Raw genomic sequence first — 18656 nt, 5'->3', positions numbered from 1 at the left:
TTACCTGTATCCAAGCATATAAAAGAGATTTGAAATGAGATTTCTCTCTCTAATACATCAGATGTACAGGTGCGTGAGGCTAATTTTGAATTCCTAATGAGTAGCAGAGCAAGCTGCTCATCCAGTGTACGGTCTGTTATAATGCTGGCATGCCATAGAGGCATTACAGCACTGCTGATAGCAATGACAGGCAGCTCTCACAAGCACCTACCTTGCACTATCAGCTATTCCTGCTGGCGCAGCTAGCTTCACATTTTGTCTTTAAAGAGGCTCAAACTTAGGTGCTATTCTGTAATGACCACCATATATCAAGTCGGTTTACTGCTGTGTGCTCTTTCCCTCAAGACTGTGTAACTATTCTCTCACAGCTCACATTTACATGTGGTGTTCCCTGGAAAGCCTGTGGAAAGTGCGAAGGTGAAATCTTGGCATGACAGAGGGATTTTGATGTTAAGGCATGGGCTGAGGATGCTGGGAGCGGACCCATTTTCTCTCCCTGCCCAAGGTGGGCTCTGGTTGCCCAAACAAGGCTTCTGTGATACCAGTAACCCCAGCAGAGGCCTCTACAATAGGTCTGTAGGGGTCACTGTAAAACTGGTACTGCAGAAAGCCTCCTGCAAAGGTGAATAGTCTTGGCTGTGATCTGGTCTCATAGTGGACGCCTCATTTTGTAAATCCAAAGGACAGTGACAAGTCATCCAACTGCTCCCATCACAGCTGTGGATCCTAGAGAAGCCCTCTTACACAGGCAAGGATACACACTTTTGCATCCTGCACAAAGCTCGAGCCTGGACAACTTTTATTGCAAGAAAGGTTGCTCAGCAACCAAGACCAACACAGCAAAACACCTTGAGGCTCAGTCCAAAGGTTTTCTGCAGGACACTATCGCCACTTGCCTATAGGGCAACACTCCTCAATGAGATACCCTGACAGGCTTCCTGCAGCCCCTCAAAACAGCTGACTCTGTTCTCTCTCTGCAGCCTCCCCTAGGGACTGCAGGGGACTTGCAGAAGGGCACGTTCACATGAGCCTGGGGATGAGGTATGCTGCAGTCTGAAAACCAAGCAGTTCCTGCCCACTGTCCTGTATTGGCCAGACTTGGCTGTGCATGCTGGGAGGGCAAAAGGGGCAAGGGCTGTACTGGAGAAAAGCAGCCTCAGGGGTGCTCCTGTGAGTACAGCCACCTCATTAGAAACCTGTGGAGAGGTTCAGGTGAGAGCCTTTGCACTGCTATGGGACGAGCTGTCAGTGTCCAGTACTCCCATGCTGCACCTCTCACAGGGGATAGCAGACATACCAACGAAGTCCACATTGCCTCCACGGGTGTCTGCACACCAGCACAGGCAGGCCTGCCTCTACGGGACTGAGTCACCCTAGCTGGAGTTGGGGTGGAGGTTGTCTACACTTTAAACACCAACTTCACCCCCCGTTAAAGCAAACAAAGCTACCAACGGCGCTGTCTTTTTAACTAACTTAAACCTGTCATCAAAGTGTTAAAAGAAAAAATCTGGGGAAAATTTAAGACTGAAGATAACTTTTTGTTTCTTTGAAATAAATAAAATACTGTAGAAAAGCCCCCAAACCTGTGTATAAACTGAAAGAAAAATATTGCAGTGATTGGAGCTGTCAGTAGAAGCAATACATAATTAAAAACCCTCAAATTACAGCAAAGGCCAGAGTAGCCATTCTGCCAGCTTTTATTGCCCTTTTTTTGGGACCACTGTGTTCAAACACCTCTAGCCCTGAGCAGACTCAGTAAGCAAGACAGACACAGGTTGAAAGCGAAAAGCAGTTATATTTTGGTGCTGCAGAAGACTTTCTTGTGCCTCATGCCTTTCTGAAATATTTTCTTCCACTCTTCACAGCCTCAAGACCTGTTGTCTACTTACATTCATCTACACTTCTCTGTCGTGTTTTTCACAAGTGAAAGCAAACTACAGTTTAACTTTCTGGAGCTCTGTGGGCTGGAGGTCTTCAGAGCTGCATAAAGCTTTAGCTAGCATGTCCAAGCGTATCACGGTCTGCTTGATATACTACAGTCTTAAATAAAATAAACACCAAAAGCTTTAAAACTCCCCAGGGGATTTTTATCACATGTTTAAAACAAGTGGTCCTACTTGCAGCTGCAATGTGTTCATGTATGTGCCTGTTTTGGCTTAAGTCAGATGGTGGTCTAGGATGGAAAAAAATATATCCCAGAACCATATGGGCTACAAAATGGAACAAAACTAGCTTTTTTGGGAGGTTTTGTGGAAAAGGAGCCCAAAAGGATGATACTAAAAATACGAGCTAAAACACCTATTATTGTACTTTCTGCATAGATACATTTCCCCCATGCACACGGTCTGTGATCCTGCTTCAGGAACTAAGGGCTTTACTAACATAGGGACAGTACTGTCATTATTTAGTTTGCTACACCATGTTCCTTTAATAAAAGACACATTGCATCCCCCAGAGGAAGAGGGAATAATACAACATGCCTGTAGTAAAACCCTGAAGCTCTGCTTCATCCTCCCATTCTTCCTTATCTCTTAGTTTCTTCTCCCTTCCCCCAAAATCCAACCTTTCCATGCACCCTGCTTAAAAGCTGCTCTTTTGAGCTAAAAGAATCCCATGTCTCTTTGACATGCTTCCTTGTAAGGAGAAATCTAGGCAGAACTACTTCCAACCACCAAATCTCCACTTTAACCTTACTGCTGCTGCTGTTACTACTACGACTATTATTACTATCCCTACTACCACTACCACTAATACCCATTGTACCCCTCTTTAAAGATCTTTTATTTTCCTTTTCTTCTTATTCTTCCTGTAGTGAGGCTGTTTAAATCACAGCCAAGGAACAATTGCTTTGACACTGGCAAAGGCATGGTGGTCTGACCTGTTGCTGGGAATGGCCCTGCTGTGAGAAGGACGCTATACTGAAGATGGCCTGTCACATCTGTGTTCGCACTTTCCTGCATAGGACTCAGTTGCAGAAAAAAAGTGTGTGGTTGATTCACTGAGAGTCTATACCTCAAGCCTCCTCTAGTAACCCTGGCACCTTGAGACCCAGACTTCTAGATCCGTTTGCAACTTGCAAATGATGACGAGCAGTTACAGCAGCTGATGTGCCACATGTCCTAGAGAGAGTGTCTGATTGCACCAGCCCCACCATTAGTATGAAACTTTCTAGGGCATCCTTAGATAGGTCGGGGTTTGGGCGCTTTTGTGTTCAGCCACACCCTGCAAAAGTCCTCACATAGCACACCCTCTGCGGCATCTCATCACACAGGGATTTGTAACACAAGGCATATATGTATGGCACATATATATGTATAACCAAAGCAAATGTTTGGGTTATGCATTGGTTATAAGTGTGCTAATCAAGATATAATTAATATTAGCTTTTCTCTAATAGATATATAAGCATACTCAACTGCTGTAATGCAAACAGTATCCAAGAACTTTGTAAAACCATGATGGCATAGCCAGCCACATTTTGTGTCTATGAACCATGTAATCAGCAATGGAGCAAAAATGGGTGCAGAAGGAGGGTTTTCAAATAGCTGAATGCTGTCAGAAGATAAGCACAAGGAACTGCAAATAAGAAAAATCCTGACTACACAGTAGCAGAACCAAAATCAAGATTAGTGTAAGGGACAGAGAAGTCCTCCTCCCCATTTTGGGAAAGAGGCAGCAAAGGAGGAAAATCAGAGGAGATAAGACAAGCTTATTTAAGTCCTGACTTCTCTCCTCAAAGAGCTTTTGGGCCTCATCACCTGCCCCTCTTGTCTCTAGAAGTCACTCAGAACTGTACCCAGCCATCCTAAAGAGATGGCATCAGCTCCATGGCACTCACATCTTAGTGCAGAGCCACAGACCCACAGGGTGGGAAATGAAGAGAGGATAATGAATATCTTGTAATATTTATCAAGAACTGCATTGTTAACGAATGGATCTTCAGTTCCCAAACTGATAGATGAATATGCACTTACTCAGGCGTTGGTCCTGGTTTGGGCTACTTTATTGACTCCAAGTCTTCCTGTTGCAGGTCTTGATGCCCCCTCCCTGTAGGGATCCCTGCAGGACACATTCTCAGAAAGCTGGGGAAACTGAAGACTTCACTGGGTTTCCTCTGGCACTAAGGAAACACAGAGAAAAAGAAGCCATGAGAGGTGTTGCTATGCCCATCGTGCAGCCTCACCTTAGCCTTCTCTCCCATCCCAAGCAAGCTGTGAGGGGAAAAGCAAAGTCGTGCTCTGGGGCTGCTGTTTCTGGGAGCATGTGGTATACAAGGGGGTGACATGGAGGAGCGAAAGAAGGGATGCCCATGGGCAGTACTTGGTATCAGCACTGACAAGCCAAATGCAATCAGGCTGGGGCTGCTTAAGACGTCTGGACCCAACTGGAGAGGCAGGCATCCACTTCCCAGTGTCACCCAGGAAGGAGTGGCCTGTCCACCCACAGCAAGGCAGGGGGCAAAGGGGCTCTGCTTCCCAGACAGTCTTTCCTCCCTGAGGTGGTGGCCTTGCAGGTGTGCAGGAGCTTACAGGCCAGTGTCCTGAAGATCTTTTGGGACTCTGGCTCCCTGACCAGTCCCACCAATGAACCCACAAAGATGGGGAGGCAGTCAAAAGGTGCTCCTCTGCTGATGGTCCCCAGGCTTTTCTGGGCTCACGTGTGCTGTCATGGTGCCAGCAACTGCTGTGGCCCCTCCATTTAGATGGGTTGCTCTTTCATACTCACTGCTATTCCTCCCCATCGCTTCCCTGCCCAGCACTCTTCATCCTCATCGACCTTGCTTGCCTGTAGTGAGGGCAGGCAGCACTTCCTACCTATTTCAACTTGGTACCTTCTGTTTCCATCAAGAACACAGGCTGTGCATCCCCTGAACAATCCCATGGATACTCTGGATGTGGCAGGGATGTGGGATGCTACATCGCTTGGGGAGCTCATTCCCCAGCTTCCCCCCAAATGAGTGCTATGATACCTTGCCTGGAGAAGGAAGACTTAAATAAAATTTAGAAAGTCACACATCTAAAACCAAACCGTTATAGCAAACTTAAGCACTGTTGCCTAAGTCTGTCGCTCCATCACTCCACAGTAATTTGAAGAGCCTCTGGTAGCTGCACAGGCTTTTTATCAATCAAGGACTTTGCTGTACTTAGACAGCAGGAGGACAGCCACCTCCAGTGGCTGGAGGTGAGTACAGCTACCTGAACTGCAATCTCTGTGAAGCTGTGCCCACTGGTGAATGCCTTCATTTTTATAGAAATTAAACAAAAAAAAAAATCCCAAATAAAAGAAATTAAAAAATAAACCCACCAAAACCCCAAAGAAACTAAAACCAACACATGGCCAAAACTATGGCCTATGCTGTACTAGTGTGGGGAGGTGAGGGGAGTAGAGGAGGAGGAAAGGAAGAGAAGTTTTGATACAGCTGCTCCCCAGTCAGCACAATCAACTGCAGGAAGAGGCATCCCTGCTATGGCCCAGTGGTCTTCCCTGTAGTGAGGTGGGATTATGTACTAAATGTACAGAAAAGTCCTAAAGGTGATTGTAATTGTAAAGCTTTACGGCCACTCTGAATCCATTGTATGGAAGAGCAGTGCACCTCAGTGTTCAAGGCAGTGCTCAGACAACCTTCCCTGAAGTCCAGGGAAGGCAGCTGCTGCACACACTCTTCTAGCAGAAAGGCAACATTAAAATGCTGAATTTGTCATCAGGACGGAGGGACCTCAAGCTTAAGCAGTTACATGTGGCACAAATCGACTCCTTCAGACTCTGCTGCTCTTTGAAATGCTCGTAAATGAAAGACTGAACTTCAACCTTACTGCTCCTTTTCCTGCCACCACAGGAACTGAACTAAGCCCTTCTGGTGGAAAGTTTCCTTGGCTCTGCAAAACAACCACAAGTTCTAATCACTGTTTGCAACCTGCCTTCGTGTACACACAAAGTTTGCCAGGCTGCTCATAGCAATTACAATCTGTCGCACACTACTAAAAGAAAACTCAGATCTCATCTGCAAAAGCCAAAGCCTCCAATTACTTAGAACTAGCTAACACAAGCTGAAAAGAAGGCCGTATCTTTTGAGATTTGGGAGGAATGACCAACCCTCAAATACTTTGCCAGGTTGCAAAACCTAGCAAGACTGATGATGCATTACCCTTGCCTTCCCAGAAGGAGCTTCTCCCTCCCTTCCGAACCCTTAGCTCATTGCATGCTGTCTTCCACAAAGGTGTGTCCCAAACCCCACATCACCAGTGTTTCTTGGTGCTGGAGGATCCCCTAAAGATTCCTCAGGATAAAAGCCCCATGGTAGACCAAACCTCACCCTGACAGGCATGACCTCTGTGAGGCAGCAAGGCATTTCTGTGGTGAAATCCATTGCTGGTAGCCCTTCCTAGGGCAAGTCTGCAGGGAGACATAGGTATGGGATGCCAGGGTTTGTGCCAGCAGCCCAGGAAGGCAAGAAAGTGCAGTGGGCAGGGTACAGGTGGGTTCAGAAGATGTCTGAGGACCCTGAAGCAGAGTTTTGGGTGATAGGAGGACCCCGGGATAGGTTTTGGCAATCGATGGCAGGGTTGGGCATCTCTGGAGACACTTGGGAATTGTTTGGGATCTTTGCAGGGCTTGGGGCATGTTTTCGACAGGTTTAGAGAAACTGGCTATGAGCTGTGAAGCTGGGTTGGCTGTTCTGGGTTTTGCGTAGGTTTGGTGTTGTTTGGTGTCTCCTGGGAAGGGTTTGCTAGTGCTTGGGGGCCCTGGGTCAGGTTTGTGGGGGTTTTGTGGCTCTGGGACAGAGTCTGAGTCTTTTGAGTAGGGAAGCTTAGAGGAAGGGTAGGTGGTGTAGCCTGGGAGGCGGTTCTTGAGGATTATGTGGGTATGCAGTAGGGGTTTTGGGGTGTCCATGGTCCATTGGATAAATCTTAGAAACGGTTTCAGGTCTTTGAGGGTCCTGAAGCAGGTTCTGGTTGTGGACTGGAGCCCTTTGTCAGGACTGTGGGATACTGAGAGTATTTGGACAGTGTGTGGAGCAAATGAGGTACCTGAAGCACAGAGTGAGTTAGGTAGTTCAGGGGAAGTCTTACGGTGACCTGAAGCAGATTGCAGGGAACTTGCACAAAGTTTAGGAGGACTATGGATGCTGGGAAAGTATCCAGGGGTGTCTGGAGAGATCTTACGAGCCTGTGAAACTGGTTTGGAGGGTTTCAGTTTGTTGGGATTTTTTGTTGTTTGGTTTTGGGGTTTTCATTTGGTTTTATGTTGCGGTTTTGTTGATGTTCTGTTGTTCATTTGGTTCTTTTTCTATTTTGTTGTTTGGTTTGGTTTGGTTTGGTTTGGTTTGGTTTGGTTTGGTTTGGTTTTTCCCCAGCACTGAGCTTGGTTTTAGGGTCCTGGTGCCACTTTGGCAGGCTCTGGGGAAACCTGAAACATGATTTGGGGGCTGAAAAACACCTCTGGAAAACCTGAAGTAGGCTTTGGGATATCTGGGTCCCTAATGTAGGTTTGGAGATCTTTGGAGACTATTGGTCTGGGTTTGAGGGACTTCAGCAGTCCTGGTCACAAGTCGGGGTGGGGTGTGTGTGGGGGGAAGTCAACTGAAAGTATTTTGGATTTATGGGGGTTTTGGGCATGAGGCAGATTTGGAGTCTTTAGGGTCACTGGGAGGGTGTAGGGCTTTCAGCATTTTTAGATTTTCAGCAAACGTTTGGGCTCCTGTGGTAGAGTTTTTGGGAGGTTTCTGAGAGTCTTAAAGTAGGACAAGGTTTGCTTGGCAGCTTGGGGCAAATTTTGTACTCTTTGAGAAGAACTGGGCAGGGTACAAAATCTCTTGGAGCCAGCAAGACCTATGGCAGGTTTGAGAATATTGGGGGTTTGGTGGGAGCTTTGGGACAGTGTCTGGACCCTTTGATGTGGCCTGGGAGAGGTCAGATAAGCTTGGGAGCAGGGCTTAGGTTGTTTGGGGCCACATGGGTCATTTCAGGTGCGTCTCTGGGGGCACTTGAATATGAGATGTTTTGCTGGCTGAAGAGCAAGGTTTCAGAGCATTTGGGGGAAGTATCTGGGGACCTGAAAGCAGAATTTGGGGACTGCAGAGGCCCTAAGACAAGTTTGAGGTTGTTTGGTAGCTCCTGGGAAGGGCCTGTTTGTGAATGTTTAGTGGCCTAGAAGAAAGGTTCGTACAGTCTTCATGGGGGGAGGACTTTCAGGGGCTTAGAAACAGGGTCTTGAATTTTTAGGGCCTGTGAGGCAGGTTTGTGGCACCACAGAGGTACTAGTGTAGGATCTGCAGGTATGACACATGACATTCTCTGAGATGCTTTTGAAGGTATTTGGCAGCCCTGAAACAGGTCTTGGGAGTGTACTATGACAGGAATGGAGAATACTGGGGATACTTAAGTAGGATGTCGGGGTAAAGGGAAGCACCTGGAGCTGGTTTAGGGCATTCTGGGATGCTAGCAGAGGGATGGGGGTGTTTGGGTGCACTCAGGCAGGATACAGATCATTCAGGGGAGCAAAGAATTGAGTAAGGCTGGGGGCTCAAGCAGGGTTAGGATGTTTCAGGGCCCTGGGGAAACTTAGAAACATAGAACCAGGGAACAGTTAGGGTTGGAAAGGAATCTTAAGATCATCTAGTTCCAACCCCCTGCCATGGGCAGGGACACCTCACACTAGACCATGTTGCCCATGGCCTTGTCCAACCTGGCCTTGAACACTGACAGAGATGGAGCATTTACCACTTCTTTGGGCAACCTGTTCCAGTGCCTCACTACCCGCACAGTGAACAATTTATTCCTTATACCCAACCTAAATCTTCAATGTTTAAATTTAAACCCATTAGCCTTTTTCTTATCGTTGCAGTCTCTAGTGGAGAGTCCCTCTCTGCTACCTTTGTAGGCCCCCTTCAGATACTGTAAGGGTGCTATGAGGTCTCCATGCAGCCTTCTCCAGGCTGAACAGCCCCAACTTTCTCAGCCTATCTTTATATGGGAGGTACTCCAGCCCACTTAATCATCCTCATACCCTCCTCTGTACTTGCTCCAGCAACTCCATGTCCTTCATAAGTTAAGGATGCCAGAACTCCATGCAGTACTCCAAGTGAGGTCTCAACAACAGCGGGATAGCCTCCTTTGACCTTTAGAGTCTTTGGATTTAGGCACGAATTCATGACTTTGAATCAGAGCCTTTGGGGGCTACGAACAGAGCTTTGTGTGTCTGGGGCCTGGGGCTGGTTTGGGTGTTTTGGGAATGATCGGGCCAGCTGGGGCATGTTCAGGGACCACCCATACCCTGAAGCAGCAGTGGGAGTCGTTTTAAGTTGAAAGTGGTGGAATCACTCTCTGTGGAAGTGTTCAAAAAATGTATAGATGTGGTCCTCAGTGACACGGTTTTGTGGTGGCCTTGGCAGTGCGGGGGTTAATGGTTGGACTTGATGACCTTAAAGGTGTTTTCCAACGCAGGGGCTTCTATGATTCTATGACAGTAAGCGCTGTGACGGCTGACTCCATGCCGGAAGCAGAAGCTCTGGGGTGGCCGTGTCGCTCCTCCGCTGCCAACTGCGCCGGAGGGAGGCACATGTCACACAGCTCGTGTGACCGCAAAGGGAAGCAGTGCGCCTATTTACCACTCTGCCCACAGTAACGCGTAGGACGCAATGGGGAGCAGTGCGCATGTGTACGGTTCTGCCGGCAGTACCACAGTGACTGCAATGGGGAGCAGCGCGCCTGTCTACGGCTCTGCCCTCAGTGACGCGATGATGCAATGGTGAGCAGTGCTCATGTGTAGGGTTCCTACCGCAGTACCCCGGCGGCTGCAAGGGGGAGCAGTGCCTACACGCCCGGCTCTGCCGGCAATGCCGCGGCGGCTGAAAGTAGGTGCCAAGTGCACGTGTGCGGCCCTTCGCTCAGAACGGCGTTGGCCGAAAGGGGGAGCAGTGCGCATGTGTATGGCTCTGGCCGCGGTACAGAGGTGCCTGCAAGGGGGAGCAGTGCGAACGTGTACCGCAGTACCCGCTTTGCAGTGATGGCTGCAAGGGGGGGTGGGGTGGGGGCAGGGAGCACCCGCCCGGCTCTGCCTGCAGTACCGCGGTAGCTGCAAGGGGGAATAGAGCGGACGTGTACGCTTTTGGCCGCAGTACCGCTGTGGCTGCAAGTGGGAGCCGTGCGCAGGTGTACGGCTCTGCACGCAGTATCGCGATGGATGCAAGGGGGAGCAGTGTGCACGTGTACGGCTCTTGCCCTCAGTACCAAAGCGGCTGCAGGGGGGGGAAGTGCGCACGTGCAATGCTCTGCCCGCAGTACCGCGGTAGATGCAAGCGGGAGCAGTGCGCATGTGTACGGCTCTCAGTACTGCGGTGGCTGCAAGAGGGGCACAGCGCACGGATACGGCTCTGCTCGTAGTACCACGGTGGATGCAGTGGGGAGCAGTGCTCATGTGTACATTTGCCCGCAGCAGCGTGGTGGACGTAAGGGGAAGGAGTGCGCATGCACCTGGGTCTGCTCGCAGTACCGCGGAGGCTGCAAGGGGGAGTACTGCGCACGTGTACTGCACTGCCCTCTTTGCCACGATGGCTGCAAGGGGGAGCAGGGCGCCCAGATACGGCTGCGCACGCAGTCCCACGGTGGGCGCAAGATGGAGAAGTGCGCATGTGTATGGCTTTTCCCGCACTACCGCGGTGGCTGCAAGGGGGAGCGGTACGCACGCGCCCGGCTTTACCAGCAGTACCGCGGTGGCTGAAAAGGAGGAGTAAACGACCGTCGGACTCTTCCCGCAGTACCGCGGTGGCCGCAAGGAGGAGCAATGCTCTGTCCGCAGTACTGCTGTGGCTGCAGAGGGGAGAAGTGGCCATGTGTACGGCACTGCCCGCTTTGCCGCAATGGCTGCAATGGGGATCAGTGAACACCCGCCCGGCTCTGCCTGCAGTACTATGGTAGCTGCAAAGGGGAGCAGAGAAGACGTGTACGCTTCTGGCTGCATCAGCACGGTGGATGCGAGGGGCGGCACAGCGCACTTGAAGGGCTCTGCCCGCAGTATCGCGGTGGACGCAAGGGGGAGTAGTGCACATGTGTACGGCTCTCCCCGCGCTGTCGCGGGTCCTGCAAGGGGGAATGGTGCGCACGTGTAATGCTCTGCCTACAGTACGGCGCTGAGTGCAAGGGGGAGGAGTGCTAATCTGTGCGGGTCTGCCCGCAGTACCGCGGTGACTGTAAAGGGGGAACAGTGAACACCCACCTTGCTCTGCCTTCAGTTACAGATTTGGCTGCAACGGGGAGCAGTGCGCACATGTACGTCTCTGTCCGCAGTACCGCGTTGGCCGCAAGTGGGAGCAGTGCGCAAGTGTAATGCTCTGCTTACGGTACCCGTGCTGGCTGCCAGAGGAAGTGCGCATCTGTATGGCTTTTCCCGCAGTAAGGCGGTGGCTGCAAGTGGATGCAGAGCACACCTCTACGGCTCTTCCTGCAGGACCACGATGCTGCAAGGGGCAGCAGTGCGCACGTGTACGGTTCTTCCAACAGTACCGCGGCGGCTGCAGGGGGGAACAGTGCGCATATGTACCTCTCTCTCCGCAGTACCGCTGTGGCTGCAAGGTGGGGTAGTGCAGAACAGTGCGCATATGTACCTCTCTCTCCGCAGTACCGCTGTGGCTGCAAGGGGGGGTAGTGCGCCTACCTACAGCTCTGCCCCCAGTATCTCGGTGGACACAAGGGGGAGCAGTGTGCACGTTTATGGCACTGCCCTCAGTGCCGCGGTGGACGCAGGGGGGTGTGCTTACGTGTACGGCTTTGCTCGCAGTACCGCGGCCGATGCAAGGGGGAGAAGTGCATCTATTTACGGTTCTGCCCGCTGTTTCTCAGTGGACGCAAGGGGGAGCAGTGCGCACGTGTGTGGCTCTGCCTGCAGTAGCGGGGTGACTGCAAGGTGGAGCAGTGTCCACGCGTAAGTCTTCTGGTGGAAGCTGAAGGTACGGTGGGGCTGCGTGGATCGTGCTGCCCTCCGTACCGCCGGCTGAGGGGAGAAAAGAAAGTCGTGTGGGCAAACCTCGCGTGCTCACTCGGGGCGAGGTAGCCTTGAGGGTGCATGAGGTGGCTGCAGTAGACCACGGTCCCTGGAAGCAGGTCGGGGAGGAGGGGGACGGAGGAATCACGGCCCATGGGCAGGGGCACGGCCCCACTGGGAGCATGGCAGCTCGGACAGCAGCAGCGGGGCAGTGAAGACACGGGTGATGTGAGGACGCTGGGACCAGTGGTGGAGGGGAGGGATCAGGAGAGGGGATGGTGAGACTGAAAGTGCGAAAGAGAATGAAATAGGGACAACGAATGGAGGCGGGTAGAGTGGGAGAGAGATGGGGATAGAGAAAGACTGGTGTGAACAGAAAAATACATGTAAGGAGCTGGACACAAGAATAAGGACAGTCTGGAGGCCTGGCAGAAGGATAGTGAGAAAGAAGAAAAGGAATGGAGCACAGGAAAAAAGGACAGAGGACTAGAGGGAGAGGGACACTGAGCTGGGGCAGTGGTGTAGAGGTGGGGAATAGCACAGATCAGACGAGATCCCAGGCCTGGAGTCTCTGGAGCTTATGTGCTAGTGCTGTGTCCCAGCTCTTACCAGCTATTTCAACCTCAAACTAGGGAAAGGACTCCCTTCCTTGCCACCCCACACAGTTTCCCCACTTCCTGTAGCAGATGGGCTATTCCACGGTAGAGTGTCTAGGAAAGAGAAGGCGACAAGTCTGTGTGGTCACTACAGGCTTCATGTAAGGCTTCCATGTCAGTGTTTATCTTCCCCTGCCCTTGGCCCTTTGCCACAGCCCTTCTCTTTCTTGCCCCAACAGCTTCTCTTCCCCTAATGCATTGTTGTGGGTGTTGCCCTTACACTTGGCTCCCCTCTCCGAGTCAGCTCTGCAGGAACTGGGGAACAGGGAGAATGACCCCTGGGGTGTTCTTACCTGCAGCTGTAGCAGTGGCAGGAGCTTCCCCAGCATCCAGAGCTCCTTGTGCCTGCTTTGGTACTGCTGGGCCTTGTCATGGCTCTGGGAAAGAGTTGGAGGCAGGGGTGAACTCCAGTCACTGCCTTGGCCATTGCACGTGGGTTGAGGAGGGGACTTCAGCCTCACAGCTCAGCTCTGGTGTGATCCCACCACAGCTTCAGCCTGTATGGGGAAAGCACTAAGCAGAAGCTGAAGTGCCAGAGCCTCATTGCACATCTGCCTGGCACTGATGGATTGTCTTGCTCCTTCCATTTACCGTGCAGCGCAGCTCCATGTGCTACTGGCGTGTGCAGAGCTCAAGCAGCAGCTCCACTGCCACCTCGGCCACTCATTGGAGCCTCTGCTGGTTGCAGGAATGGGGAGCCATGAGATCCCCAGTTCATGCAGACCCTCCTGCCATCATCTGCTTCCCTTCACAGCAGCACCTCGTCCCCCATCACGCATTTCTCCAGCTTGGTTGTCTCAGCACTCAGCAGCACTGGGATCACCTTGCCACTTCCCTGCTCCACCAGCCAGATGTTCACATGCTGCATTGCCTTCCTGCCTACCTCCAGCGTCTCCAGCCTTGTCAGTGAGGCCATTCAGCCTGTGTGTGGAGGGAAGCCTGCCTTGGACAGTAGCTGAACACAATTAGTAGACTGTGCAGCTTGACATGCATGGGGAAACCCTGCTGACATTACTGGTCACCAGTGCACTGAAGAGCACATCCACTCAAGAGCCAGCACTTGGCGCCTTTGACAAAACTTCCCTAAACTACTCTTAAGACACTCAAACCACTCCTGGGGGAAAACAGCTTTATGAAAATCAAAAGCTCACCTGAAGATTTAAGATAGCCCGTATAACTTCCAGGGAATCAAAGCAGAGGGTCTTGTGTCTGCTCTTCCCTGGAGCCTGCAGTGGCTGACAAAACCCACAGCTGCACTTTGCACTGCTTTCAGTACAAGTGCTTTCTTTATCCTTTCTCCTTCTTCAGCTGTGAAGTGTGACTATGGCTGACTGTATTTTCTTTGTGTCAACTCCCAGGCTCAGGTGCTGTGGTTCAGGTAGGAAGTCAAGCTAATGCTGGAAGGGCTGGCTTCAGAGGCTCAGCAGCATGCATGGTGAAAAAAGCAGAGCTGGCCCAGCTGTAGGCACAGGTCTGTAGAGGAGGATGGCCAGTGCTGAGTCTGTTGAGATGCAGTGCTGTGGCCAGCAGCAGAAATAACCCCAAGAAGAGGAGTAACAAGTCATGCAGAGTACCATGCAAACTTGCAGACAGAGCTTTGTTTTGCACCTTTTCCACAAGTTCCAGTCTGCCATAGTTTATCCCAGTTTTTCACAGAGGGAAATGGTGGCAAAAGAAAATGTTTGCCTCACAGTTCTTTGGTGGAAGCTCTTGGTTTCTGTATTCACTTAATCTGCTTCTATAGGACAGGGAAGCTGAGCAATGAATCTGGCCAGAGCTGAAGGGTATGCATCCTTCCTGTAGGATCTTAGCCAGAAGAGCCTGGTTTTATCATCTCTTGGTAAGCCTTTTGCAGTAGCAGCACAGTTCAGATGAACAGGAGAGAGGAGGAGCAACACAGACTTGCATGTGTTAGCTTGCTCTTGCTGTTTCCTTTCTTGTCAGCAGCCTGTGAACAGAGAACTGCACATTCAGGCCCCTGTGCTGATGGCCAAGCCTGTGTGAGCAGTGAGCCTGAGAAGAAGCCGTGCTCCAGCTTGGGAATGCAGTAAGTTACATGCTGTCACTGATAGCACCGATGCCTTCTCATGATTTTCAAAGGAGAAAATTTGTTCGTCACCTTCAGTGCCCTCTGGCCTGCCAACTCCATGACACTAGGACTGGTTCCTTCTCCCCAAGTGCACGGTACAAAAAGCATCCATAGGTACCTGTCCACCACTGCCTCCCAGGACCAGAGTGAGAAAGGATGATTTTTCAGTATGATTTTCTAGGCTCCAGGGTGTATATTTGATAGTAAGACATGCTTGTTTCTGCCACCTACAGGTATGGAGCATATATTTGCAGTTTCTCTAACACACTGAAGACCTTTCCCATCCACCATGAGCAGGCAATATTTGAAGACTTATCTTCAGGAGCAGAGGCAAAAGTGTGAGAGGCAGAGTGAAGTCACATATTGTAGCCCAAAATGTGGAAGAGAAATAATACTCCAGGGGCTATGTTTTTCTTTCTTACTTTGGCTTGGGGGTACCTAACTCTGGGTAAGAATGGTTGATGAAACTGTTCTGTTCCTGCTACAGGGAGCAATTGCAGCATCATTTTCCTTTTCTACTCTGCTTTGAGCGCTGATCTGCTATAGGAGAGGTCTGGGATCTGAATTAAGGTAGGGCCTGCCTAATTGCCCTCCCCAGTTACGGCCCAAGACCTCTTAGGAGACTAGAAGTACAAGCTGATTGACAGTTAATTGCATATACTTGAGAAACCAGTAAACCGCTTTGATTGTGTCTGGCTTTAAATCGTGTGAGTTGAGCACTGTTCCTCTGTGGCAGCGGAGAAATCAGAAATAGGCAGCAGCTTTGGGGAGGGTCAGCAATTCAACTGGAGTTATTTCATGGTGCACTGTTAGAGGCTGTGGTTACCCCAGGGAACACATGGGCCCTGGTCTGTAACCATGTTTGTGCCCACTTTGTCTTGTCTTGGAGGACACCTTACCTGTCACTAGATACTGCTACTCTTAATAAAGGAACACCTTTAAGATTTGGGATTGTGGCCAAGTATGGGCCTGTTTCTAAAATTTCAAGCTGTAAAGACTCAGGGACCAGTTCTGACATCTTCATGAACAAATAAAACTTCACATTTCACAACAGTTGTCACTGAAATGTGTATCATCCTAGGCTGCTTGTTAAACTCTTGGCCTTCTGTGCAGGAAAGTGGAGTTACTGAAATGAAACAGATGAGAAAGCCCAGATCATCAAAATAGGTGAAATCGGCTAGCTGGGAGAAGCTGAAAGAATAGCTTTTTGACAACTCATTGCCTTGTCAAAGTAATTTAAGTACTCAAATAAGCTATAGATGCGTGCCACCAACAGGAAACATACCCTAGCATCCATGTGAGGCAATGTGCTGCGAATTTATAGCATCCACAGCATTCGGCAACTTAACGGTCATTGATGAAGTGGGGAAGAAAGAGATTTGGCCTTGTCCAAAGCTGCAGTCAAGGTTCCTGTAGTCAAATATGCTTCAGGAGTCTTGGCTGGATGAATGGATCAAGGTGTCTTTCTTGGAGTAGTAAAACTCCTTTTTCTTCCACCTGCATTAGCAATGTTGGGATTACTTAGCATGTTGCATTGCAGAGGAATCCCTTCCCTCTAGATACTGATGTGGGAAAAAATGCACTGTGATCCTTTCCGCCATTTGTGTGAATATGTAATGTTGAGGTTGTTGCTTTTTTTCATGTAAAGGTTCTAATAATGCTGTTAGCTTTCTCTGTGGCCAGGGAACATTGTTAGCTCATGTTCAGCCTCATGTCCACCAGGACACCTCGACCTTTCTCTGTCAAGCTGCTTTCCAGCCAGCCAGCCCGTAGCGTGTGCTGGTGCCTAGGGTTTTTCATCCTATGTGAGGGACTTTGCACTTTACCTGGTTAAACTTCTGGGGGCTCCTGCCTTGCTGCACCCCATCTCCCATGAGGCTGACTCCAGCATCCATAGGGTCTGGGGGAGAGGTGAGGAAACAGCTGTAGCACCAGAAGAAGAGGGATAAAGCAGCACAGGTTGGGATAGCAATGCACAATGCATTGATAGTAACACAGAGACTTTTCCTACAGCTTTGATGCTTGAATTTTTTTATTAAATATTAGATGCCAAATATATTGAGGGCTGGGACCACGAGGGGCTGGTGTGTACTGCAGCTGGTGTGTGGCCCGTCCCCCATTAAGCTGTCCACTGAGGCACCTTCCCAGCATCACTCATGATGGGGTGTCTTCATGGGGGACTTGGAAAGGTCTTGGGATCTGCTGGCCCTCCTCTCTGGGGCTCTCTGGGGCCTCCCAGGGCAGCACTTGTTGCCCCGGCTGTGTGTGGAGGGCCCTGGCACCACCTCTGCGGGTTCCTCCTGGACCTCTTCTTACTCCCTGTGGGTGGGAACGGGGGCAGAGAAGGGGCTGTTGGACCCCCATCAGGAGGCAGTGGGGACAGGGGCCACTGTGGGGGTGTCCTCCCACCTCCCAGCAGCGTGGGCGTCCTCCAGGCCCTGGTAACTTCAGGCCTCCCCACTGTAGCAGTTCACGACATTGTCAATGAGCTGCTGGACAAAGCTCCTTGTGTGCCTGCCCAGGGAGCCCTGCAGCAGCTGGATCAGAGCCCCTGCATCCAGCCCAAAGTACCGCAGGCTGGATGTGACGAGGCTCTCGCAGCTGCCACTCCTTCGACGTTCCCCAAGAGCTGCCCCAGCTCGTGCTGCAGCCAGGGCAGCAGGGGCTGGAGGACAGCGGGGTAGACATGGAAGAGGGGTGCCCAGACGTAGGTATGGAAGCTGCCCACTGGAGCCAAGGGCGGTTGCTCTTCCCCTACTGATCAGGATGCTGCAGGGTGCTGGAGCTGTTGGCTGCCTGGGTGTTCTTCAGCTCCTGCCAGCTGGACGTCATTGTCCCCCCACACCAGGTGCATGATGGAGCTCACCCTCCTTTTGCAAAGGAGGCACTCGGGCTTGCTCTCAGCCCACTGCAGGATGCAGGTGTAGCAGAACTGATGGAGGCATGGTATCACATAGCTGGTGGCCGCTCAGCTGTCCAAGCACGTTGGGCAGTAGGTCTCCAGCTCCATGGCCATGCTTTCCATGGGCTGTGATGGGCTGGAGAGAGCAGGGGGTGACAAAGCTGCTCCCTCTTGTGGCCTCTGCATCAGTGGGTGTTGCGCTAGAAAAGGAAGAGAGCACAACTGTTATCTGGCCTGAGGAGGGGTGGAAGATATGCCCAGGTCCCTCAAGAAGGAAGCCCTCCCAGCTACCCAGGGAGAGGTTTCCCCCTGCAGCTCACCTCTGCTGCTGCAAGTGTGCCTCCTGGGTGCCCCAGCTGCCTGAACCTGGCAGGGCTGGGTGGGGAAAAATCTCCAACAGCTGTGGGGTTGGACAGTGGGAGCTGCACTCGAGAACTCCCCAGGCACAGCACCAACAGCCTTGCACAACATTCCAGACCACATGGACTCGCTCAGCTGGACAGTGGCATGAGCCGCTGGGTGAGATTGGGCACCTGGATGGAAGAAGTGAGGGACGAGAGTCCATTGCTTGGAGATGTTGCATTCCATCCCTCGAGAACCTCTGAACCCATCGTGCAGTGATGTCACCATCCATCAGGCGGGCACATCCTGATGGTTTCTCCCACTGTGTGTTGCTCCGCCAGCAGCACTCTGGCCCCAGCACGCGCATCTGGCATTACTACAATGCTGCTGCACCTTAAATCCCCCCATAGCTTGCCTTGTGCTGGGCTCTGGTGTTGCATGCCTGCCACTGAGGCCTCAGCCACGTCTTCCTCAGGCATGGTCAGGTTGCGCTGGCCATGGCAGAGGTCTCCTGGCACATGCTGATGAGATGTATCAAACGGCTTCCCTCTTTTGCTGTGCTTGTGTGTGTGGCTTTTGCCTTTCCTATGAAACTGTCTTCATCACAACCCCAAGTTTTCTCACATTTGCTCTTCTGATTTTCTCCGCCATCCCACCATGGGGGGAGTGAGCGAATGGCTGCATGGTG

This window comes from Neopsephotus bourkii, unplaced genomic scaffold (assembly GCF_033783945.1).
Source record: "Neopsephotus bourkii isolate Nb327-2 ecotype Australia unplaced genomic scaffold, CSIRO-AGI_Nbou_v1 NB_1261, whole genome shotgun sequence".
In the NCBI taxonomy this organism is placed as follows: Eukaryota; Metazoa; Chordata; class Aves; order Psittaciformes; family Psittacidae; genus Neopsephotus; species Neopsephotus bourkii.
The sequence above is the reverse complement of the archived record's forward strand: the minus strand, read 5'-3'. Positions refer to the sequence as shown.